Below are 27,132 nucleotides of genomic sequence, written 5' to 3'. Positions count from 1 at the left end.
TAATGTTCAACATTATTAGTCATCAGGGAAATTCAAATTAAAGTCAGCATGAGATACCACTGAAGACACACATAAATAAATAAAATTAGAAAGATGGACATAGCAAATGTTGGTGAGGCCTTGGAGCAACTGGGAATCTCATCTACTGCTGATGGGAATGTTATCAACACTTTGGAAACCAGTTGGGCAGTTTCTTAACAAAGTTAATACAATGTGACCTAGTAATTCTACTTTTAGGATTTTTTGCCAAAGAGAATGAAAAATACGTGCGCAAAGACTTGCACGTGAATGTTTACAACAGTTTTTGTCAAAATAGCCCAAACTTGGAAAACATCCAAATATCCAACAGCTGAACAACACATGTGTATACAATGTAATCTTAGCTTTATAAAGAAATGAACTGCTGATACACACAATACCCAAGAATATCAAAAACCTTATGCTGAACAAAAGCAGCCAGACACAAAGGAATATACATGATTCGGTATGTATGAAATTCTAGAAAAGTAGATCTAATCTCTGAAGACTAGTAGATAATTGGTTGCCTTGTGCTGATGGAAATGGTTAGGAAGGGGACAAGGGAATATTTTGGGGTGATGGAAATATTCTGTATCTTGATTGTGGTGGTTGTTACATGGGTATATATTTGTCAGAAGTCATGAAGCTCTACCCTTAAGTTTTATTGCATGTAGATTATATTAAGCTCATGAAAAGGTACTTCACAACAGTAGTCATTTGAGAAAAGCACATCAAACCCACAATGAGAAACTACCTCACATCTAAGATAGCTACAATTTAAAAAGCAGCAACAACAGAAAATAACAAGAATGGAGAGAATTAACAAGTGTTGGGAGGAGAATGTGGAGATATTGGAACCCTGTACTTGGCTGGCGAGAATGTAAAATGATGCAACCACTGTGGAAAACGATTTTGTCCTTCCTCTAAGTGTTTTTTGTATGTATGTATGTATTTATTTATGGCTGCATTTGGACTTCGTTGCTATGGGCAGGCTTTCTTTAGTTGCGGCCAGCAGGGGCTGCTCTTTATTGTGGTGCACAGGCTTCTCATTGCAGTGGCTTCTCTTGTTGCAGAGCATGGCCTCTAGGCGCACGGGCTTCAGTTGTGGCACGTGGGCTCAGTAGTTGTGGCTCATGGGCTCTAGAACGCAGGCTCAGTAGTTGTGGCACATGGGCTTAGTTGCACCGTGGCGTGTGGGATCTTCCCGGACCAGGGCTCAAACCCATGTCCCCTGCATTGGCGGGTGGATTCTTAACCACTGCGCCACCAGGGAAGCCCTCATATGGTAATTTTAACTCTTAGAGGAGGGACTTCCCTGGTGGCACAGTGGTTAAGAATCCACCTGCCAATGTAGGGGACATGGGTTCGAGCCCTGGTCCGGGAAGATCCCACATGCTGGTGCAACTAAGCCCATGTGCCACAACTACTGAGCCTGCGCTCTAGAGCCTGCGAGCCACAACTACTGAAGCCCGCGTGTCTAGAGCCCCTGCCCTACAAGAGAAGCCACTGCAATGAGAAGCCCACACACTGCAACGAAGAGCAGCCCCCGCTCGCTGCAACTAGAGAAAGCCCACGTGCAGCAACGAAGACCCAACGCAGCCAAAAATAAGTTTTAAAAAAATTACCATATGACCTGACAAATCTACTCCTAGGTCTATACCCAAAAGAACTGCAAACAGGGATTCCAACAGATACTTGTACATGAATGTTCACAGCAGCATTATCCACAACAGCCAAAAGGTAGAAACAGCCCAACTGTTCATCGGCAGATGAATGGATACACAATCGTGTTAGACAGTTGACCCTCAAACATCACGGGTTTGAACAGCAGGGGTCCACTTATACTCGGATTTTTCCCAATAAATATGTACTACTACACTATCCATGGTTGTTGCATCCACGGATGTGAAACTGAGGATACAGAGGGCTGACTGGAAAGTGTACACAGATTTCTGACTGCATGGAGGGTTAGCGCTTCTCACTCCTGTATTGTTCAAAGGTCAACTGTACATACAGTGGAATGTCTTTCAGCCATAAAATGTAATGAAGTTACGATACATGCTACAACATGCATAAACTTTAGAAACATTATGCTCATTGAAAGAAGTTGGATGCAAAAGGACAAATATCTAGAAAAGACTAATTCTGAGAGACAGAAAGATTTGTGGTTACAAGGAACTAGGAGGAGGGAAGAAATGGAATGATTGGGTACAGAGTTTTGTTTGGGGTGATGAAAAAAATTTGGAAATGGGGTGATGGTTGCAAACATTCTGAATGTAATTAATGCCATAGAATTATACTCTTAAAAATTATACACTTTAAAAAAGTGTAAAATTATACACTTAAAATTACCAATTCTCAAAGAAATAAAAAGAAACAGTAATGGCAGTTTTTAATTTCAGCAAAAGAACTGAAAGCAAAAAAGCATAAAGATTGGGACTTCCCTCACAGTCCAATGGTTAAGACTTCGCCTTCCAATGCAGGGGGTGCGGGTTCGATCCCTGGTCAGGGAGCTAAGAACCCACATCCCTCACGGCCAAAAAAACAAAACATAAAACAGAAGCAATACTGTAACAAATTTAATAAAAACTTTAAAAATGGTCCACATCAAAAAAATCTTTTAAAAAAAGTATTAAGATTTAAATTTTGTAAAGGTAATCGTTCTCAGAGATGTAATTTGGTACTTTCATCTCCACCTGCCTATCCTACATCTTCACTTTGATGTCTAAGAACTGCCTCAACCTCACCCTCGTCCAAAACTATGACTTTCCACCCCCACTCTGTTCCTCCAGGTGCCTCCCCCATATTTGACACCTCTTCTTGTTTCTCAGGCCCAACCAACAGGGTCATTCTTTGCTCCTTCCTTTTCCACAAACTCCAGATCTGAATTGAAAAATAAAGCTGATTCTGATTTTGAAATACATCTATACCTACCCATATATGAGCACTTGCTTTATTACGATATGAGTACTGGTGAGCAGTGAAGCAGATTCTCAGTAAATGGTGCTTCATCAACTGACCATCTAGATGGAATAAAATTCATCAAGAGTCAATTCCAAGTGAATAGTGGATCTAAATGGGAAAGGTAAGAAAAACCAGAACATGACGTAGGAGAATGTCTTCATGATCTCATGTAGGCAAAAATCTGAGGGCAGGAATTTGTGTCTGTGATGTCTAATGCTGCATCTCCAATGTAGACGCCCAGTATTTACAGAATGAACGTAAAGGAAACTTCCACACTCTCTGGAGGGATATACACACATACAAGTACTTGGGTCATTGTGAAGACACATAATGTTCTTAGTGGTCAGACTGAATGTCATATAAATGTCACTTATTAGTCTATCATCTAATGCAATCCTAATTAAAAGCCATTCAGATTTATTTTCAGAATAATCTGATTCTAAATTTCATACAGAAAAATGAGCAAGAATACCTAGGAAAACCCTGAGGGGGAAAAAGGTGGGCCCAAGTAATGAGGTGTGATAAGGCCTACCAGGAGGTAAAACGTATTTTACAGCCACAATTATTACCATCTTGTTGAATCTAGGACACTGTACTATAAGGTGCATCACTGGTTCATGTGCAACTAAGAAAAACACTGGCTATTAGGCTATGACTTGTTAGATGCCTCCTGATTCAAAGATCTCACAAGTGTGAAAAGATATCTGCCTTGGAATGGCATTGATGCATGGATTCTCAGACAGATGAACAAAACAATAAAAATGCCCGACATAGACCCAAAATCATACGTGACTTTAGTAGAAAATAAATATTGCAGATACTTGGGAAAAGAGGGGTCTTTCATTGACTGGTATTGAGAAAATTAGGTAGTCATTTAGGAAAAAAGCCTCCTATTTCACACCTGATAGACACACACAGATACACACACACTCCAGCTGGACCAAAGATGTGAAACCAGAAACCAAAAAACAGAAGAACAGTAGTAGAAGAACTCGAAGAATAATAATTTTTATATTATCAGACTAGAGAAGGTCTTTCCAAGTATGTCATAAGTGGAGGAGCCACATAGAAAGTCTGATTATCTGACTGCTTCAAAACAAACAAAACCCAGTGGTGAGGCCAACGCTGCCCCAACATCGAAGTGAAAAACCGAAAGGCAAGCTGGGAGGTAGCCTGGCCACTCACCCTACCCCATCCAGGGTGTTTTCAGGGTCCTCATTCTCCCCAGACCCCCACCCCCATGGCTGCTGCCACTGCCAGTCTATGTGGGACCTCAGTCACCTCCTAAAATGAGAGGGTTATTTTACACAAAGATAGTGGGTTGAATGGTGGCCCCAAAAGATGTGTCCCTCAGAACGTGTGAAGGGACCCTGTCTGGGATAAAGGTCTTTGCAGGATTAGTGAAGGATCTGAGATGAGGACATCCTGGATGAGGGTGGCTCTAAATCCAATAAGTGTCTTTATATGAGACGGAAGAGGAGAGGCACGGGGAAGCCACGTGAAGACGGAGGCAGAGATGGGAGAAAGGCGGCCACAAACCCAGGGATGCCTGGAGCCCCCAGAATCCAGGAGAGGCAGAAAGAACACTCCCCTGGAGCCTCCAGAGGGAGCATGGCCCGGCCCACACCTTGATTCATACATCTGGTCTCCAGGACTGGGGGAGGATGAATTCCTGTTGTTTTAAACCACCCCACCCAGCTTGTGGTCCTTTGTTACAGAAGCCACAGAACGGTCACACAGACCCTGCTCTGTAGGATCCTGGAAGTGCGGGTCTCATTAAAGGCCGACAGAGGCTGGATTGCAGAACCCTTAGAGTCAGCATTGGGCCCCAGAAATCCTAAAGCAGTGGCTGGACACCAGAATGTTGAGGGGTCAGTTGGAAGCCCATCCCTAAGGGTGCCGGCTGCACACGGCCTCCCCAGGTTTTTACGCCTGTGCATGTTGGGGATAAGTATTTCAATCCTGACTCAGGACCTTTGGTGTCACCGTTCACATTGCTAATTAAGAACCCATCAGTTATACAGATGAAAACCCTATCAGGACACTTGCTCCAGTGGTAAACAATTCTGAAGTTGGTCACAGGTGGGGAATCGTCTCCCATGTAGCCAGCAGCCCCCCCACCAGGACCGTCCTCATTGCAAAGCTGGGGGACCATGAGGAGGCGTCTCTGAGTAAATGTGAGCTGAGCCCCAGGCCAGCTGCTCCTGAACTTTTCCCACCCTTCCCAGATAAAACACCTGAATATGTACAAAGACTTTAAAGCCTAGAAGAAGGGGCTTGGAGTCACACCAGCGACAGCACGCAGGCCGACTTGGTGCCTGCAGGCCAGCCAGGACGGTCCTGGCCCCGGGCGCTCTTCTGGAAGCTTTCCATTTCCCTGCCTGAGGTACCCCTCCTGTCCCGGCCCCCACTGCTTTTTTCCTTCCTCACCTCTGCCCGGGGAGAAATTCCAACGACAGGTATGGGTGACACATCCTCTTCTTTAGCAGGTGGCAGCCCAGCAACTCCAGCGGAAAGTCCAACAGAGGCCCACTCACACTGGGCCACCCACAGAGCCCTGGGCCCTACTCCCTCCCACCAGCACAACCGCGAGACTGCTGACAGGGCAGAGAATATGGCGTCAGGCACAGCTGCAGGGGCTCTTGCCTGGAGGGGGTATTTATATTGACCTCAACCCAGGCACACCTGGGGAGGGCTGGCCGTCCGGGTCAGGCTGCCCAGGTCAGCCAATCCTCGCCCCTCAGGGGCTCAGAGTTACTCAAAATGGGCCTTGCTGCACCGGCCAGGTCCAAGGAACAGGTGTGGGGTCCTGAGGGTCAGGATAGACAAGGGGCTGCAACTCTGGCTTGTTTTCTAATCATTTTATACGGTCCATGAGTGGGAGACAACTTCAAGAAGACCCTCTCCTAATGAGAGGAACCCAGGAGTCAGGGAGAGGAGGGGTGGTGGGTGGAGACAGAGGTCTGATGCCCCGGCTGCAGTGGAAGTCTCTGGAAGACCCCGTGGAGGGAGACGTGATAAGCCCCATGGGCTGCCCAGGTGAGTCCCATGTTCTGGAAGGTGCCTGCCCACCTTAGCCCCGTGGGCTTCTGGGTGCCTGCTCAGGTGAGCTCCATATCCTGGGAGGGGCCTAGTGTAAAAGAGCCCTTGCAGTGGGAGGGGCTGTGGAACGAGCATCCTCTTTGCCACCAGCACACAGTTGCTTCCTCACCCTTGGGCAGTGCTGGGGTGAGATGAGAACCAGGAGACACTGTGGGCTCCTGAAACCCTGCGTGGGCTCACGTAGAGCAAGGAGGTCAGCAGGTGGACACTGGCTCCTGTGCTGCAGACTCGCTTTGAATGTAGCTATTTGTTTTATAGCACTTCATATTATGTGAGTATAAATTCTTTATCACATATGCATTTTGCAAATATTTTTCTCCCAGTTTCTGGCTTGTCTTTTGGCTTTCAGAATAAGGTATTTCACCAAGTACAATTTTCAATTTTATAAAGTACATTATTAATTTTTTCCCTTTTGTGTGAGGGCTTCTCACGTGGTGTTAGACATCAAAGCTCGTGATCTATGTGACCAAAACCATGGCCATGTCAATTTTCTTCTATATGATCTTCTATAATTTTTAAAGTTTTATATTTTAAATTTGCCTGTGGACAGTTTGGAGTGACTTTTGGTGCGAGTTGTAAAGCCTGTGCCTACATTCGTTTCGTGGCACGTGGTTCCTAATTCTCCTGTAATTAGGTTCCAGAAGTCCTGGGATATTGGCCTCTGTCCCTTGGAATCTGCAGAGTGTAGTGCATTGAGCGGGGCTGCCCACAGGGAACTCAGCCTCCCCTGAAGTGGGAGTGGGTGCTGCTTGCATTTTCCCAGGTGGCCAGCGGAGGGCGACAAGCCGGCCTCTCTCACCAGCGCGGGACCTGCCTCTTCTGCACACAGGCTTGGCCCTGTGCACAGCTGACAGGGGTTAGGTCTCCGCAGGACCGGCCAGGGCTTTGGCTTCGGAAAATGCAGACCTGCATCCACATGAAGGGTAGCTCGGTTTCCCCAAGAACTGCCGGGAGGTTCCACCCTGGGAGGGAAAGGTGAGGAAAACGTGGTGGGATGCTTCCTGCTGGGGTGATAGGGCACCTGGAGATGCAGAGCTGCCTGCAGATGCTGCTACAGAAACCCCTGATTCTTTCCTGAGAATATTGGTGGAGGGGGGGGCATTCAGGCAACAGGGCAAACAGCTTGCTCTGGAGGCTCTTGTGGGGAAGTGGGGGCATAGCAACAGGGGCTCAGCCCACAAAACCCCAGAACTGCTCCCATATCAGCTCTAGAACTGCTCCCAGAATGGCAAGAAGTGGGTCTTCCACCTACTAGACGTGGAGGAAAGGGGTGGGGTCTGCAGGGCCTCCCTCACCTTCGGGGACTTGCTGGGAGGTCACGGGGCTCAGCACATGCTGTGTGCTCAAGGCTAAGATGGGTCAGGACATGCAGTAGGGATGCAAAGGGGGATCCCCGTGCCAGCTTCTTCGTGACCCCTCCTTTCCTCAAGGGTCTCGAGAACGTCTCTTACCCCAGTGACAAAGGATAAAACCATGACATTTCCCCCAGGGAAGCTCATTAGAGACTTGGCACTCAGCTGGGGGCTGGTCACGTGATTTCCACCCTCACGCTCCCAAATGCCAGGGCCCAGAAGGGGAGCCTTGTTCAGCAGGAACCACATGGTTTGTGCAAACAGTGTAGGTGCAGGGGGCTGCCCCTAATGGGAGGGAGGTTTAGATAAGGGCGGGGTGATTTTCCAACTCTCCCCCACCCCCTCGGCCCCCAGGGCATTTTACAAAAGCCAGAGACTCAGCCAAGGAGGAGAGGGAGAAGGCCTCTTCCTGATCCACAGGCCTAGGATGCCCCATATGGCGAGGGCACTAGACTCAAGGGTCTCCTACACCGTGCCTGGTAGAGGGGCCCTGCAAGTTCTAGGGCTCTGAGACCACCCCACTTCTGACCCCAACTGCAAGACTGGGAGCCCCTAGACAACCCCAGGTTTTTTTCTTAGAGGCTCCCAGGACTCACTGAAGCTTTATACTCAGGCTCAGGATTTGTTATGGTGAAAGAAATCAGATAACATCAGCTGAGAGCAGAGGTCAGGAGGAGAGTTGGGGGTCCATCAGGTGTGGCCACCTAGGGAAGCGACCTGAGTCCTGGGGTGCAGGGTGTCACTGAGGTCCGCCACGTTGACGTGGGGAACCCCGTGAGGCTGGAGTTTGACTCCAGCGCCTGTGAGGGGCTCAGGAAGCCCCACCATGCGTCACGCCGTCAGCACAGACCAGCCCAGTGTGAAGACCACGGAGCACAGACACTCCCGTCTGATGCAAGGTGACCACCCGGAGCCAGGAGCAGAGGCCTGGCCTCTCTGTGGGCAGGTTTGCGGGTCTTTCACTTCTTGGGTTACATTTATTCCTAGGGGTTATGTCCTTCTGATGCTATTGTAAATGGGATGGTTTTCTTCATTTCTCTCTCTGATGTTTCATTATTAGTGTATAGGAACACTGGGCTTCCCTGGTGGCGCAGTGGTTGAGAATCTGCCTGCCAATGCAGGGGACACGGGTTCAAGCCCTGGTTTGGGAAGATCCCACATGCCGCGGAGCAACTAGGCCCGTGAGCCACAATTACTGAGCCTGCGCGTCTGGAGCCTGTGCTCCGCAACAAGAGAGGCCGCGATAGCGAGGCCCGCGCACTGCGATGAAGAGTGGCCCCCACTTGCCGCAACTAGAGAAAGCCCTCGCACAGAAACGAAGACCCAACGCAACCAAAAATAAAAAATAAATAAATAAATAAAACTATTAAAAAAAAAATACCTACGTAGAAATACCACTGTTTCTACAACATCCAGGTCATCCAGAACACCAAGACATGGTGGCTACTAACATAATCTTCCCGCCGTGCCCCTCCAACCTCTGCCATCCTACAGCGGTGAACTGAATCATCACTTTGGGGAGCAGGATCTGGGTAGGGCTTGGCCTCCATAACAAACTATGACATCTTCTCTACTTTTCTGTCCCTTCATTGACATGGTTGTTTTGAAAAGTAATTGACTCTGCAATAATTTCCAAAGTCTAGAAAATTGTCCCTAACAGTAGAAAAGACTCACATTTGCCATTTCACACTGAATTCTATATTGTGTTTTATGCAAAGCAGAAATCCTCTTCCAGGGAAGCAGCACGTGACCTCCAAGTGAGGACATTTTTATGGTTTCCACATTATAATCCAATCCACAGGCCCACGTCCACTTTCACCAGGTTCCCCAACGCTAGGGAAATGTCTTTTTCCATTCTGATCCAGGTTTCTTTTTCTGAAACATTAACAGATCCTTTCCCTCCTTTTCACAACCTTGATGGATTAAGAGCACACAACATGAGTATGATCTGGGTGGCCTTTTCTGTATGGTAACACAGATCAGTACTTCATTCATTGTTTGTTGTGACTAAATGGGCATCACATTTAGCATCTGAACCATTTTCAGTACACAGTCCTATGGCATTAACCACAGGCACGTTGTTGTACAAATATCCTCACCATCCACGTCCAGATCTTTTCCACTTTCACCAGTGAAACGCTGTACTTTGATTGAACACTAATTCCCCTCAGTCCCTGGCACCCACATTCTACTTTATGCCTTTGAATTGTACTTCTCTGGATACCTCCTGTATGTGGTAACTCATCATGTGTGTCCTTTTAAAGTGATAGGGCTATTTCACTGATCATCATGCCTTTGAGGTTCGTATATGCTGTAGGAGTTGTCAGAATTTCCTTTGTTGTTAAGGCTGAATGACATTCCTTTGTGTGGATATCACATGTAGTTTATCCATTCATCCATCGATGGACACTTGGGTGGCATCTGCCTCTTGGTATTGTGATTCATGCTGCTTGGAATGTGGGTGTACCCATTTCTGTCCCAGGCCCTGCTTTTAATCTTTTGGGTATGATCCTCTCTGACGAGGTGTTTTAAAACTTTTGAAAACTTTGAACAGAACACAACTAGAGGAGGCCTGCGCACAGCAACGAAGACCCAACGCAGCCAAATTAATTAATTAATTAATTAATTAATTAATTAAAATAAAAAGAGAATTTCAGAGGCGGGTTTTCAAGAACAGACCACGGTCCACATGAGTAGTGACCATGTCAGCGATGACAATTCCTGACAGGCAGGCATGAGGAAATGTCAGCTAGAGGAAAAAATTAGAACCTGGTGTACACAGGTGCCTTGGATCTGGACAGTTACCTGGCCAGGGCAAGGCCAAACAAGGGGGTGTCCATTAAGGTGACTGCAAAACCTCTGCCTCTGACACCTTCCATGTGACACCACAGGAAGCAGGTGTCGGGGCTGCTCAAGGAGAGCAGAAGGCAGTGCTCACACCTCATCCCAACCAACCACAGCACCAACCCAGGGAAATGGAAAAGGAAGCAGTATCCGTGGTCCTGATGAGAGAAGGACAGAGCTGCCACTGGGGAAAGGGGAAGGACACAGGGGTGGATCTGAGATTCTTACCCAGGGAGGCTCTAAGTGCCAAGTTCTCCAGCTTCACATCACGGTACAGGCATCTCCGAGACTCATCAAGGAGACCCCATTCCTCCCCGGAAAAGGTCACAGCCACATCTTCAAAGGTCACTCCATCCTGCTATGATGGTGACAGATGAAACCACAAACAGCCCCACTCCCAAGAAGCCACAATCCATTCTCCACCAACCCACCCACCCCCACATCTACCATATGCCCATCCTCCTCCCAACCTCCCCAACTCAGAGAAGAAACCAGGCCCTGGTACCACTGGTGCCTCTGTCTCCTCAGGGGTCCACTGATCACTGGGCAAAGCCATCAGCAGCAGGAGGCACATGGGCAATCAACAGCTAAGCTCTGGGACAAGCACAGAAGGATGTACCACCTCCACAGGCTATTGCCCGGGTGTGGCCACAGTCATGTGGTTTCCAGTGCAGTGCTCTAGACCATCAGACGTGCTCCCTGTCCGACGCACATCCCTCACAGCCCCATGCCCACGGCCACCAGCATCAGTACCCCCTACTGTAGGCGTCTTGTTACTCGTATTTCAGTCACCTCCTCATAACCCCACTGGTGAGGGTATAATTCCCACCCTAAGGGTGTGGCCAAACACATGACCCCTGACACTGGCCAGATGTAATCAACAGCCATTTATTAACCACATATTAACATGTGGGAGACAACACACAACGCCATGGGAAGGCCACACACTGGCGGAGTGGAAAACCAAGGGCTGTGGGATGCAGTCTCTTTGGGATCGAGAGGGTATGGTGCCCTGCTTCCCGCAAGAGGACATGATTGGCTTGTTTAAATGACTCTGCAGGCTGGTAGGGAACTGAAACTCACTACAAAGGGATAAGCAGGAACTGTGCCTGCTCCCTTTGATAAAAAGGGTTGTAAGGTTAGGAGACTTTACCTGTGAGAAGCATGTGGAGGGAAACTTGCACCACGGCCATTTGAGGGCATCCTTGTTTCACCAGATGCCAAGGCAGCATATCTATTGGCCTTAATTTTAGAACTTACAACACAACTTGGCAGACAGCATCCAGAATATCCTTGACAAATTCAGAGAGGATCCAGTATGACTACAGACTTCCCATGGTTCCTGTTAGCAACCACAGCCCCAAATCACTCCATGCAGGTCTCATCCAACTCCTTGACTCAGACGCAGCCACAGAGAACCATGTGTGGATCTCAGCTACCCATGGTCCTATCTGCTTTTTCTGCACTTGCTGTGCCCTCAGAAATCACACCCTTCCTCTGTCCATCCAACCATCATTCAAAGCCCAGGCCCACTGATAACCCACCCCAGGTCTGGTGACTCACAGATGACTGAATTTGCCCCTGCTCATATGCACCTGGCTGACTGAAACATCCTAGACTCCACCAAAGTCCTCACAAAGTCTTGGTGAGTCCATAAAATGGTGAAAAAGCACAAGTTTCAGCCTGAGTATATCTTTAAGTATGCACAATTTATGGCAAGACAATTAGTCAATCCTCATTTTTCATGGATTCTGTATTTGTAAATTTGCCTACCTGCCAAAACTGGAAACCCCCCAAATCAATACTTACATTTTTACACTTCTTGGTGGTTTTGTGGTCCAAAATGGCCTCCAAACCTGGCGCTTATGTGCCGCCTAGAGTTCCTAAGCCCAAAAAATGGGCCTTAAAGAAAATACATGTTAGGTAAGCATTGTTCAGGCATGAATCATCATGCTGTTGGCCATGATTTCAATGTTAACGAATCAACAGTATACAGTAAATGAGTTGTCTTTAAACAGAAACACATGGAAAACCATGTTATGTACTGACCTGTTGACAAAAACATTGTGACCAGAGGCTCTCAGGAACCTAATTCCAGATTTCCCCTAGGAACAACGGCTCTATATTCACTGATTCAGTGAATTAGAGAACATGACTAGCGTGAATGACAACTGATTGTACTTCAGTAAAGCTGTTTAAAAAGCAAAGGTAACTCTTAAAATTTGTAACTTCCTAATTATTTCACTATGCTTCACTATTCTATACATTCTCAAGGTTATTTGCGTCTACTGTTATCAGTAGGGCAAAAACAGAATACAATGAGGTACCTTCTTTGCATCTTTGTCTCTTTTCAGGCTGCCACAACAAAATACCACAGTCTGGGTGGCTTAAAGAAATGTATATTCTCCTATTTCTAGAGGCTGGGAGTCTAAGACCAAGGTGCCATCAGGAATGGTTTCTGGTGAGGCCTTTCTTTCTGACTTCTAATCAACCACTTTCTTGGTGTGTCATTAAATGGCCTTTCCTCTGTTCGTGAATACAGCGAGAAAGTGAGCACCTTCTGGTGCCTTGTCTTCTTCCATGGACACAAGTCACACTGGATTAGGACCCCGTTCTTATGACCTCATTTGTCCTTAGTTATCTTCTTATAGGGTATACCTAAAAACATAGTTACATTGGCTGTTAGGGCTTGAACATATGAATCTTGAGGGACACAATTCAGTCCATAACAGACTTACCTATATTATGTAAAGGCCTTTATTCCTTGTGAACATTCTGGTATTTTAGGAGATTGGGGTTGAAGGTAAAGGACTTTCCATTCACTGCACTCATAAGGCCTTTCTCCAGCATTAATTCTCTGGTGTCTAATGAGGCGAGAGCTCTGGCTAAAAGATTCCCCACGTTCACTGCACTCATATGGCTTTTCACCAGGGTGAACTTTTTGATGCATGATAAGGTTGTACTTCTTGCTAAATAATTTTCCACCTTCCCCACACTCATAAGGCTTTTCTCTATGAACTCTCAAATGCTCCCTGAGGCTACAGTTTTTTCTAAAGGATTTCCCACACTCACGGCACCTGTAAGATCTTTCCCTCTTGAGGACTCTGGTGCTGAACAAGGGTGTGTTTGGGGCTGCAAGCTTTCATGCACTCTAGCCGGTTGTAATGGCTGTTTACACTGTGGAAGTCCACCACACACTCCGGTCCACTGTTTGACTTCTCCCTGATGTGAGTGGCCTGTTGCTGAAGATGTCCCGAGCTGGCCAGAAAGTCCTTCCCAACCTCCTTACAGGTAAAGGACTTCCCTAACACATGGAATTAGCAGCTCTTCAAGAATAAGGCTCTGCTCATGCTGCTTTTGAAGCATTTCTCTCCAACACACTGCTTGTGCAGCTGATAAAGGTCTGCAGTGAGAGGAAATTGTTTTCCACATGCCCCACACATGTGCAGTTTCTGCCTGTGATGTGTTTCCTGGTGTTCAACCAAGTGCAAACTGTCTCTCAACATGGGTCCACACATCTCACAGAGGTGGGCCTTCTGGGGAGACAGACCTGCTTTCAGAGTCCTATCCTGTGGCATTACTTGGCAGAAATGCTGTGCTCAGAAGATACCTCCTTATCCTCCACTCCACACCAACAACCTGAAAGAAAGAAATGCTGGTGAAGTGCATGTTGATTCCGGTGAGAAGGGTAACCTGTAGAAAAGTGTGTGTGGGACAAGCCCAGGAACAATCAGTGGGATTGTTCTGGGGACCAAAGAGTTGGGTACAGGTTGAGAATGGGTTGCTTAGCAGAACCGGGCCTCTAAAGATCACAGAACAGGGGAGGACTCACGAGGTTAAATACACCACCACTGGGTGCAGCACAGGGAGGAAAGGGTCTACAACTCCTTCCTTTGGAAACAACTCTCTCCGGAGATCTGGTCTTCTGCTGACATGGGTGTGTTATGTAGAAGAGTGTGTTCAGGACCAAGAAAATGCAACTGCAACAGAGTAGCTGGTGTTCAATGACTGTTTAAGAATATGTGTGCGGGACTTCCCTGGCAGTCCAGTGGTTGGGACTCTGCATTCCAATGCGGGGGATGTGGGTTCAATCCCTGGTCGGGGAGCTGGGATCCCACATGCCTTGGGGCCAAAGGGCCAGAACATAAAACAGAAGCAATATTGTAGCAAATTCAATAAAGACTCTGAAAATGGTCCACATCAAAAAAATCTTAAAAAAAAAAAAAAATGTGTGCATGTTACGATGCACATGTAGAGGCCAATGTCAGAGAGTACTACAGGTGGAGAAATGAGAATGGCGAGTGATATGTGTAGCCCACAGATGTGGTGAACAGCCCTGAGCTGGAAGAGCAGAAGTGACAAATAGCAGAGCTGACAAGTTGGTAGTGTCAAGAATGGGAAAGGAAAGGCGTTAGGCTGCCTTTGTCAGCAGCACCAAAATACTACTCAAACAGAATAGGTTTCTGTATGATCTGAGCACAGCTCAGACATCGTGCCTCCCCCAGGGCTAGGCTCCCATGGAATCCATACTGCTGTAGCTGGATTTATGCTACAAACTCAAATGTTTATGTCCCTGCAAACACCATATGTTGAAATCCTAACCCTCAACGTGATGGTAGTAAGAGGTGGGGGACTTTGGCAGGTGATTAGATCATGAGGGTGAAGCCCTCACCAATGGGATTAGTGCCCTTGTACAAGTGACCCCAGAAAGCCTTCTCATTCTCCTTCTGTCATGTGAGGACACAGCAACAAGAAGGCCATTTATGAACAAGGAAGTGGGCCTCACCAGACACTGAAACTGCCAGTGCCTTGATCGAGGACTGCCCAGCCTCCAGACCTGTGAAATAAATGTTTGTTGTGTAAGTACCAGCCTACGGTAGTTTGTTATAGAAGCCTGACTGGACTAAAACAGAAATTGGTTTGAGAAGTGGGATGCTGCTTGCAAGAAAAACCTGAAAAATTAGAAGTGGCTTTGGATCTGGGTAATGGTCAGAGGTTACCAAGAGTTTTGAGGTGCATATTTGCAAAAGTCAATATTGTCAAGAATGCTAAGTAATTCTGGTAAGAGCTTAGGAAGAAAAGAGGGGAGTTATAGAGAAAGCTTCCATCTTCTTAGATGATAATGAGTCATGAACAAAATGTGCATAGAAATATGGATGGTAAATGCTATTCTATTCTGAGAAGTCTCAGAAAGAAATGAGGAATATGTTATTAGACAAGGAACACTGAAGATCCTTTTTATAAAGTGGAAAAGAACTTGGCTGAATTTTGTTCATGTTCTAGTGTTTTATAGAAGGTAAAATGTGTGAGCAATGAAATTTGATATTTAGCTGAGAAAATTTGTAAACAGTGCTGCAGAGTGGCTTGGTTCCTCCTGACTGCTTAGAGTAAGATACAATTAGAGAGGTGACTTGAGGACGGGATTGTTAAGCAAAAAGGAACCAGAACTTAAAGATCTGAAAAACTCTCAGCCTATCCATTTTGAAAAGAATGAGAAGGTGTTTTCAGAAGAGAACACTAAGACTTTGATAAGATTAGCATCCATATGACCCAGGAACCTCATCTGCCATCTCAAAAATGATCACCCTTAAGGTGATCAGGGACCCTCACGGCTGCCACCCCCACCACAGGCCCAGAGAGCAAGGGCCAAGGGAGAGCAACATGACTCCAATGGGTGGGGCCACCTATCTGGGTCAGGCACACCACGATGTTCCTGCTCCGTGCCTCATGGTGGGGCCCCGGCAGAGAGCTGTGGTGTGCTTGGCGGACACATGGGGCCAGGGATTCACAGAGCCATAGCACCTGGACCCAACACCAACAGAGCCACCAACTAAAAGTGCCAGTCTGAGAGCCACTGTCATGAGATCCTAATCCAGGAGAGCAGCAGAGGCAGGACTGCTCCCCAGTGGGCCTGGAGGGCAGAACACTGAACCACAGAGGATTATTCTTGAGGCTTAAGGTCCAAAGACATTTGCCCCAGTAAGCTTTGGACTTACTCGGTACCTATCACTCCTTTCTCCCTTCCCTTTAGAATGGGAATTGCTTCATTCTGGGATGGGAATGTCTACCTCATGCCTGTTCCACCACTATATTTTGGAAGCACTTAACTTGTTTGGTTATATAGGTTCTCAGCTGGAGAGAAATCTGTTGCAGGGTAAACTGTATTTCAAGTCTCACCAATATCTGATATAAATGATATTTAGATGAGACTTTGGAATTTAGAGTTGATGCTAGAACTAGTTAAGATTTTGGGGGCACGTTTGCTGGCCCTGCAAGGTGGAAATGGTGGCATAGTAAGTTTTTGTTTTCTTTTGTTTTTTTCCTTTCCACCCACAGGATTTGGGTTTCTGGCTGGGAGTCAGGTTTCTGGAAATCTTTGTGGAAAATTAACGGTATATGCGGTATCTGTCTTCAATAGAGCTAAAAGGAGCCCAAGCCCGTTAACCAGCTGAACAAAGGCTATGATGGAATAGACCCTTGCTGAGATTTAGACTGGAGAGGTTGTGGAAGTGGGGCTGGGCCAGGATACAAAGAGAAATATGGGGGAAGAGAGAAGTTACTAAGAAGAATCAAGAGATCCTAGCATTCTTATTTGCTGTGTGATCTTAGTCAAGCAACTTATTCTCTTTAGGAATTCTTTTATAAAATTTGACCAACAGGACCCACCTCACAGAATTACTGAGAAGAAAAAAATGAGAATTCTATAAACCTGAAGAGTAAGCTTTTAGAAAAATCATCAGAAGGAAGGAAATTGTAGAAATAAATCTGGAAGCATTCAGAATCTTGATGGTGTGCCAAACCAAATGTCAACTGGAGCTCGACCAAAAACTAAAATGAGCAAACCAAGGCCCAGGAAAGCCATGTGGCTGACAGGGTCTTGGTGCTCTGGGCTGGTGTCAGGCCTGAGCCTCTGAGGTGGGAGAGCCAAGTTCAGGACATTGGACCACCAGAGACTTCCTGGCCCCATGTAATATCAATTGGCGAGAGCTCTCCCAGAGATCTCCATCTCAACACTAAGACCCAGCTCCACCCAGTGGCCAGCAAACTCCAGTGCTGGACGCCCCATGCCAAACAACTAGCAAGACAGGAACACAACCCCACCCATTAGCAGAGAGGCTGCCTAAAATCATACTAAGTTCACAGACACCCCAAAAAACACCACCAGACGTGGTCCTGCCCATCAGAAAGACAAGATCCAGCCTCACTCACCAGATCACAGGCACCAGTCTCCTCCACCAGGAAGCCTACACAAACCACTGAAACAACCTCACCCACTGGGGGCAGACACCAAAAACAACGGGAACTACAAACCTGCAGCCTGCAAAAAGGAGACCCCAAACATAGTAAGTTAAACAAAATGAGAAATCAGAGAAACATGCAGCAGATGAAGGAGCAAGGTAAAAACCTACCAGAACAAACAAATGAAGAGGAAATAAGCAGTCTACCTGAAAAAGAATTCAGAGTAATGATAGTAAAGATGATCCAAAATCTTGGAAATAGAATGGAGAAAATACAAGAAACGTTTAACAAGGACCTAGAAGAACTAAAGAGTAAGCAAACAATGATGAACAACACGATAATTGAAATTTAAAATTCTCTAGAAGGAATCAATAGCAGAATAACTGAGGCAGAAGAACAGATAAGTGACCTGTAAGATAAAATAGTGGAAATAACTACCGCAGAGCAGGATAAAGAAAAAAGAATGAAAAGAATTGAGGACAGTCTCAGAGACCTCTGGGACAACATTAAATGCACCAACATTTGAATTATAGGGGTCTCAGAAGAAGAAGAGAAAAAGAAAGAGTCTGAGAAAATACTTGAGGAGATTATAGTTGAAAACTTCCCTAACATGGGAAAGGAAATAGTCAATCAAGTCCAGGAAGCGCAGAGTCCCATACAGGAGAAACACGCCGAGACACATATTAATCAAACTATCAAAAATTAAATACAAAGAAAAAATATTAAAAGCATCAAGGGAAAAGCAACAAATAACTTACAGGGGAATCCCCATACGGTTAACAGCTGATCTTTCAGCTGAAACTCTGCAAGCCAGAAGGGAGTGGCAGGACATATTTAAAGTGATCAAAGGGAAAAACCTACAACTAAGACCACTCTACCCAGCAAGGATCTCATTCAGATTTGATGGAGAAATTAAAACCTTTACAGAAAAGCAAAATTTAAGAGAATTCAGCACCAGCAAACCAGCTTTACAACAAATGCTAAAGGAACTTCTCTAGGCAGGAAACACAAGAGAAGGAAAAGACCTACAAAAACAAACCCAAAACAATTAAGAAAATGGTAATAGGAACATACATATTGATAATTACATTAAATGTAAATGGATTAAATGCTCCAACCAAAAGACATAGACTGGCTGAATGGATACAAAAACAAGACCCATATATATGCTGTCTACAAGAGACCCACTTTAGACCTAGGGACACATACAGACTGAAAGTGAGGGGATGGAAAAAGCTATTCCATGCAAATGGAAATCAAAAGAAAGCTGGAGTAGCAATTCTCATATCAGACAAAATAGACTTTAAAGTAAAGACTATTACAAGAGACAAAAGAAGGACACTACATAATGATCAAGGGATCAATCCAAGAAGAAGATATAACAATTGTAAATATTTATGCACCCAACACAGAAGCACCTCAATACATAAGGCAACTGCTAACAGCCATAAAAGGGGAAATCGAAAGTTAACACAATAATAGTAGGGGACTTTAACACCCCACTTTCACCAATGGACAGATCATCCAAAAAGAAAATAAATAAAGAAACACAACCTTTAAATGACACATTAAACAAGATGGATTTAATTGATATTTATAGGACATTCCATCCAAAACCAACAGAATACACTTTCTTCTCAAGTGCCTATGGAACATTCTCCAGGAGAGACCATATCTTCAGTCACAAATCAAGCCTTGGTAAATTCAAGAAAATTGAAATCTTATCAAGTTTTTTTTCCGACCACAATGCTATGAGACAAGATATCAATTACAGGAAAAGAACTGTAAAAAATACAAACACATGGAGGCTAAACAATACGCTACTAAATAACCAAGAGATCACTGAAGAAATCAAAGAGGAAATCAAAAAATACTTAGAAACAAATGACAATGAAAACACAACGACCCAAAATCTATGTGATGCAGCAAAAGCAGTTCTAAGAGGGAAGTTTATAGCAATACAAATCCTACATCAGAAATGAGAAAAATCTCAAATAAACAACCTAACCTTACACCTAAAGCAAACAGAGAAAGAAGAACAAAAAAACACAAAGTTAGCAGAAGGAAAGAAATCATAAAGATCAGATCAGAAATAAATGAAAAAGAAATGAAGGAAACAATAGCAAAGACCAATAAAACTAAAAGCTGGTTCTTTGAGAAGATAAACAAAATTGATAAACCATTAGCCAGACTCATCAAGAAAAAAAGGGAGAAAACTCAAATCAACAGAATTAGAAATGAAAAAGGAGAAGTAACAACTGACACTGCAGAAAAACAAAGGATCATGAGAGATTACTATAAGCAACTATATGCCAATAAAATGGACAACCTGGAAAAAATGGACAACCTCTTAGAAAAGCACAACCTTCCAAGACTGAACCAGGAAGAAATAGAAAATATAAACAGACCAATCACAAGCACTGAAATTGAAACTGTGATTAAAGATCTTCCAACAAACAAGAACCCAGGACCAGATGGCTTCACAGGAAAATTCTATCAAACATTTAGAGAAGAGCTAACACCTATCCTTCTCAAACTCTTCCAAAATATAGCAGAGGGAGGAACACTCCCAAACTCATTCTATGAGGCCACCATCACCCTGATACCAAAACCAGACAAAGATGTCACAAAAAAAGAAAACTACAGGCCAATATCACTGATGAACATAGATGCAAAAATCCTCAACAAAATACTAGCAAACAGAATCCAACAGCACATTAAAAGGATCATACACCATGATCAAGTGGGGTTTATCCCAGGAATGCAAGGATTCTTCAATATACGCAAGTCAATCAATGTGATACACCATATTAACAAACTGAAAAATAAAAACCATATGATTATCTCAATAGATGCAGAAAAAGCTTTCGACAACCTTCAACACCCATTTAAGATAAAAACTCTCCAGAAAGTAGGCATAGAGGGAACCTACCTCAACTTAATAAAGGCCATATATGACAAACCCACAGCCAATATCGTTCTCAATGGTGAAAAACTGAAACCATTTCCTCTAAGATCAGGAACAAGACAAGGTTGCCCACTCTCACCACTACTATTCAAGATAGTTTTGGAAGTTTTAGCCACAGCAATCAGAGAAGAAAAAGAAATAAAAGGAATCCAAAGCGGAAATGAAGAAGTAAAGCTGTCACTGTTTGCAGATGACGTGATACTATACATAGAGAATCCTAAAGATGCTACCAGAAAACTACTAGAGCTAATCAATGAAATTGGTAGAGTAGCAGGATACAAAATTAATGCACAGAAATCTCTTGCATTCCTATACACTAATGATGAAAAATCTGAAAGAGAAATTAAGGAAACACTCCCATTTACCATTGCAACAAAAAGAATAAAATACTTAGGAATAAACCTACCTAAGGAGACAAAAGACCTGTATGCAGAAAACTATTAAGACACTGATGAAATAAAGATGATACAAACAGATGCAGAGATACACCATGTTCTTGGATTAGAAGAATCAACATTGTGAAAATGACTGAACTACCCAAAGCAATCTACAGATTCAGTGCAATCCCTATGAAACTACCAATGGCATTTTTCACAGAACTAGAACAAAAAATTTCACAATTTGTATGGAAACACAAAAGACCCTGAATAGCCAAAGCAATCTTGAGAAAGAAAAATGGAGCTGGAGGAATCAGGCTCCCGGACTTCAGACTATACTACAAAGCTACAGTAATCAAGACTGTATGGTACTGGCACAAAAACAGAAATATAGATCAATGGAACAGGATAGAAAGCCCAGAGATAAACCCACGCACATATGGTCACCTTATTTTGATAAAGGAGGCAAGAATATACAATAGAGAAAAGACAACCTCTTCAATAAGTGGTGCTGGGAAAACTGGACAGCTACATGCAAAAGAATAAAATCAGAACACTTCCTAACACCATACACAAAAATAAACTCAAAATGGATTAAAGACCTAAATGTAAGGCCAGACACTATAAAACTCTTAGAGGAAAACATAGGCAGAACACTCTATGACATAAATCACAGCAAGATCCTTTTTGACCCACCTCCTAGAGAAATGGAAATAAAAACAAAAATAAACAAATGGGACCCGATGAAACTTAAAAGCTTTTGCACAGCAAAGGAAACCATATACAAGATGAAAAGACAACCCTCAGAATAGGAGAAAATATTTGCAAATGAAGCAACTGACAAAAGGATTAATCTCCAAAATATACAAGCAGCTCATGTAGCTCAACAGCAAAAAAACATCCCTCACATCCCTAGATTCCACAGCCACATGCCCATGGCTGCCACCACCTTAGGGCCCACACCATAGGCATGTCCTTGGTCTCCCCACATTACTCGTGTCTTAATCAACACCTCTTCACCCCACTGTTGAGGGTGGAATTCCCAGTGTGTAGTTATGGAGACAGCCAAACATGTGACATTTGACACTGAACTTATGAGACAGACAGCAGTTTATAAATCACATATACTCACAGCCTGAGAGAGGAGGACACACCACACTATACAGGGCCACATGGAAGTTGTACTCCAGAAGAGAGGCTGTACACTGGGGGCTGTGGGACATAAGCTTTGTAGTATCAAGAGGGAGAACTGTTCCTTGGTTCCCATGGGAGGATGTGATTGGCTTTGTGCAAAATTCCATGGATTGGTAGGAACTGAAACCTGCTACAAAGGGATGAACAGGAACTGCTCTGGTCTCCTTGCTAAAAAGGGGGTATCTGGTAGGAGCAGAGTGGGGAGGGCAACTTGCACTGAGGACATCTAAGCCAGCCCATTTTCTAACACCCATGTTAAGGCTACCCATAATGGGCCTATGCTGCAATTTGGCAGATGACATACAGATTATGCTTGACATAGTTAAACACAATCCAGTATGATGCCAGACATCCCATGACTTCCACTAGCAGTCACAGCCCCAAAACTTTCTATGAAGATCTCCCTGCCTGGCTCAGTTCCTTGCCTCTGACTTAGTCACACAGAATCACACATGTATCTCAGACACACATGGCTCTCCTCCACTTGTGTGCTTCACTTGCTGTCCCCCTACCACTCACAACCTTCCTCTGTCCACCTACCCCTCGTTCAAAGAACAGCCCACAGGTGGCCTACCCCAGGCCTAGTGACTCTCACAGATGACTACATTTGCTCCTGACCTTATCCTCCAGGCTGAATGAAAAACAAGATCCATGGGCTTCCCTGGTGGCACAGTGGTTAAGAATCCACCTGCCAAAGCAGGGGACACGGGTTCGATCCCTGGTCCAGGAAGATCCCACATGCCGCGGAGCAACTAAGCCCGTGCGCCACAACTACTGAGCCTGTGCTCTAGAGCCCGTGAGCCACAACTACTGAGCCCACATGCTGCAACTACTGAAACCCGCACGCCTAGAGCCCGTGCTCCGCAACAAGAGAAGCCACCGCAATGAGAAGCCCGTGCACTGCAACAAACAGTAGCCCCCGCTCAGCCCCTGCTCACCACAACTAGAGAAAGCCTGCACGCAGCAACAAAGACCCTACTCAGCCAATAAATAAATAAATAAATAAATAAATTTATTTTTTAAAAAATAGAGAGAAACAAGCTCCACCAAAATCCTGCTGTGTACAGAGAGTGGTAAATAAGCACCAGTTCTGGCTTGAGTGTCATCTCACTTCAATTGCTACTATGACTCTGCATCCATCTCATGTCCAGTCTTTTCTTGGGAGCCTTGGCCACCTGCCAACAATACTGTCTCTGAGAGCCTCCTCAATTCCTTTTCCACCACCCCAGGTGGGACTCAAGGACTGGGGAAATAGCACTGAAGAGTCCAAAGACACCACAATCCAGAGAACATGTGATTCAGTGTCAGGCCCAGCGAGGGAACGGGACACCTTCCACTTGACTGTGTTGGTTCCATAAGCAGCCATGGAAATGTGGAACAAGTGATGAGTCTATGGAGGGGTTTGATGGGCTCAGGTTTCCATGTACCCCTGCCTGGCCCTGAAGTCTGGGATAGCTCCTTAATCTCTGAGCCTCAGTGATCAGTTCGCCTTTTACAAGGTGTCCCTGTGCCTGCCACCCTCCCCCACTTGCCACCACACTGTCAGAAACAGGGCCCCACCAGAAACCTAGCAGGACCCTGAGGGGCTCCTGGGTACAGAAGGCTTTCTGTGTCTTGCGTTTCTTGTTTGTAGGTCAAGGGATACGCATAACAATATCCTTGAGCTCTACTGCAGAACTAAACCCCCCAACAAATAGAAGACGCTAACTACCTGATGAAGCATTCTTCAGAGAAGATCAGGAGACCACCTGAGGCCAGATTAAAGGAATGCAAGCCCTGCTCACACCCTGATCCTTAACAACAACCCCGCTTTTCAACTGCTGCTATAAAACTCCTCACCAAATTCCCCCGGGGTTGGGACAACAGGTTTTCAGGGCACGAGCCCACTGTGTCCCCCCTTGCCTGGCAAAGCAATAAAGCTATTATTTTCTGCTTCACCGAAAACTGTCTCCGCGATTCGATTCGGCACCTGTGCACAGAGGCCAAGCTTTTGGCATCACACCCACGGCCGCCTCACCGTCCTGGACACCGGGGCCTGGGCTGCGAGCACGACAGCAGGCGCCCCGCACTGGGGGCTTTAGTGTCTGCTGGGGTGAGGGCGGTGAGGGCCCGGAGGACAGGCATCTACCTGAGGCGGGTCCCTCAGCACCACCGCTGCCACTGGGGTCTGTGGGCAGAGCGGGACCCGGATCGGCAGTCCCTCTCCCAGGCCTGGAGCTGGGCATCAGGGCGGCGTCGCCGAGCCTCAGACCCGCTTTCGTCCTGGGGGAACAAGGCCTCTTCTCGGACCTTCTTGGCCGTCACATCGGTGCAGACCCAGCAGTCTGGAGCCAGAACAGACCCAGAGCAGTTAAAATGGCCGCCACGAGAAGGAAACCGGAAGTCCCTCCCTAATGAATTGCACCTGATACGGAAACGCCCCTTTTATGAGACTTTGATTGGCTGAATGGCGCTGCCGCCCGTCGTGGAGCGTTCTGGGTAATGTGGTTCCTGCAGAGCCACTCGCTGCGTGTGAGGATTCTCCCCGCTGACCTCTAGTAAAGAAGGCAGAAAAAAAAAAAAAAAAAAAGAAGGCAGAGCTCCGCTGCCAGGGGCGCTGGGAAATGGTGCGTCTGGGTTCCCGGGCAGAGGAGGGACTTCGCTCCTTCTTGAAGAGGCCATACTCAGATTTCTGGGGAGCCCTTTCTGCAACTGATCGCGCAGGTGTTTGGAGACGTATTAGTTTGGACTCCCGGGAAGCTCAGCGTGCTCTGAGAGGCTAAACAAATTCTTTCAGACGCCCCCAAAGGCTACAGATACAAATGAACCTGTCATTCCATAGAGTCACAAAAGTTGTGTCCCCGGGTATAGGAAACTCATAAAAATTATCGTATGCAATTCAAGCGTCAAAATTATAAAAATTCAACCATGTTTAGAAATTCAAGAAATTATCTTTAACAATCATACGGCAATGATCATAGACAAAAATAAATTAACTATGTAAGTTTGAAGTAATTGCTCTGAAGCAAATTGAGATGTAAATCTACAGTAAAAAAACAAACACAGGGACTTCCCCGGTGCCGCAGCTGTTAAGAATCCACCTGCCAATGCAGGGGAGATGGGTTCGAGCCCTGGTCCGCGAAGATCCCACATGCCACGGAGCAACTAAGCCCGTGCGCCACAACTACTGAGCCTGCGCTCTAGAGCCCGCGAGCCACAACTACTGAGCCTGCGTGCCACAACTACTGAAGCCCACGCACCTAGAGCCCGTGCTCCGCAACAAGAGAAGCCACTGCAATGAGAAGCCCACGCACCGCAACGAAGAGTAGTCCCCGCTCGCCGCAACTAGAGAAAGCTTGTGCAGCAAAGACCCAGCGCAGCCAAAAATAAATAAATTAATTAATTAATTTAAATAAATAAATAAATATGGTCTGGGGACTTCCCTGGCAGTCCAGTGGTTAAGACTCCACGCTTCCAATGCAGGGAGTGCGGGTTCGATCCCTGGTCAGGGAACTAAGATTCCACATGCCGAGTGGCGTGGCCAAATAAATAAATTAATAAGGTCTGCAGCACTGAAGTACACAAATGGTAAAATATGAATTTAGACCTCCTCTTCAAACTATACACAAATATTAGTTGCCAGTAAGGACACTGGTAGATTCCAAACCTTGGGGCAGCTGCAGGGAGACTGCAGTCCTGCAGTGCCGGGCAACAAAAAGACTAAGGCAGAGGAATGCAATAGAATGTTTAATGCCCTGAGAAAAATCGGAGCAAGGGTGGGGAGTGAGACTATTAGGGAAATTAAGACATTTAAATGCAGCAGCATAGGGACTCCCCTGGTGGCGCAGGGGTTGGGAGTCCACCTGCCAATGCAGGGGACACGGGTCCGGGAGGATCCCACATGCCTCGGGGCAGCTGGGCCCAAGCGCCACGGCTACTGAGCCTGCGCTCTGGAGCCCGTGAGCCACAACTGCTGGGCCCATGTGCCTGGAGCCCGTGCTCCGCAGCAGGGAGAGGCCACCGCAATGAAAGGCCCAGGCTAGCCTCAACTGGAGAGGGCCCGCACGCAGCAGTGAAGACCCAATGCAGCCAAAAATTAATTAATTAATTAATTAATTAATTAACTTTAAAAAAGACTAAAAGGCTTTCAATCCTACTTTTAAAAAATAAAAATAAATGCAACATACTGTATATGGTAGAACTGGTGAAACACACACACACACACACGCACACACACACACACACACACACACACACCAGGGAAGATGCATGTCTGGAAAAAATCTGAGAAAGCCTGAAGCCTTCACACTGGGTTGATTAGTAAAGGTCTTTCCCTGCATGGAGCGAGTCCCTAAAGACTTGGACAGGTGGCTTAATGTAACAATTAAGAGAGCGACAATCCCATCACTTTTGCGTAATCACAAGAGTGACATCTGTCATATTCAAAGACCCACACTCAAGAGAAGGGAACTACACAGCTGTGTACACCGGGGGCAGGAGTCTTGGGGCCATCTTAGAATTCTGCCTGCCTCAGTAATTCTTGCTAAGACACATCTGCCTGAGAAGATTCATGCTCTTCTCATTTGCTTGATACTTGATAAAAAGCAGTCCAGGGATTTCCCTGGCAGTCCAGTGGTTAGGATTCAGCGCTTTTGCTGAGGTAGCCCAGGTTCAATCCCTGGTCGGCAAACTAAGATCCTGCAAGGTGCGGCCAAAAACAAAAAAGAAAGAAAGAAAAAGAGTGTATATATATATATGTATAACTGAGTCACTTTGCTGTACAGCAGGAATTAAAACAATGTTGTAAATCAAATATAACACTTGTCTCTTGAGTATTGGTCTTTTGAGTGGTGAGCTGCTGAACTTGGGTTCGGTACCAGCCTCCTCAAGTTACACTAATCTTTTTTTTCAACATTTTCATTGCCCCCAAGAGAATCCTCCTACCCACCAACCATCTTTCCCTTTTCTCCCCTCCCCTGGCACCTAGAACCACTTATCTACTTCGACCTTCTATGGATTTGCCTATTCTAGGTATTTTGTATAAATGGAATCATACGATGTGTGGACCTTTTGTGTCTAACCGCTTTTACTTAGC

The 27,132-nt window shown here is 45.7% G+C and overlaps 1 protein-coding gene and 1 long non-coding RNA gene across 6 annotated transcripts in view; one reads left to right on the top strand and one right to left on the bottom strand.

The window, feature by feature from the left end:
* Window positions 1-5,613, top strand: part of LOC309648103 (zinc finger protein 154-like) — a 202,525-nt gene extending 196,912 nt beyond the window's left edge. The window contains exon 11 of the transcript XR_014256470.1: window positions 5,472-5,613. The gene's annotated coding sequence lies outside the window, so the exon portion shown is untranslated. The remainder of the gene's footprint in view (window positions 1-5,471) is intronic.
* Window positions 5,614-9,111: 3,498 nt separating this feature from the next.
* LOC309648324 lies at window positions 9,112-25,085 on the bottom strand. Of its 5 annotated transcripts, none has more exons than XR_014256560.1 (3): window positions 24,187-25,085; window positions 10,509-13,919; window positions 9,112-9,349 (listed from the first exon to the last, which is right to left on the bottom strand). It is a non-coding gene; the product is annotated as an uncharacterized lncRNA (long non-coding RNA). The 5 variants fall into 5 exon arrangements; XR_014256561.1 differs by lacking the exon at window positions 9,112-9,349 and having other exon boundaries at window positions 10,002-10,638; window positions 11,434-13,919; window positions 24,187-25,081; XR_014256562.1 differs by lacking the exon at window positions 9,112-9,349 and having other exon boundaries at window positions 10,002-10,635; window positions 11,434-13,919; window positions 24,187-25,081.
* Between the last annotated feature and the right edge of the window lie 2,047 nt (window positions 25,086-27,132).

This window comes from Balaenoptera physalus (genome assembly GCF_965194825.1).
Source record: "Balaenoptera physalus genome assembly, chromosome: 19".
Classification (NCBI taxonomy): Eukaryota; Metazoa; Chordata; class Mammalia; order Artiodactyla; family Balaenopteridae; genus Balaenoptera; species Balaenoptera physalus.
The sequence above is the reverse complement of the archived record's forward strand: the minus strand, read 5'-3'. Positions and strand labels throughout refer to the sequence as shown.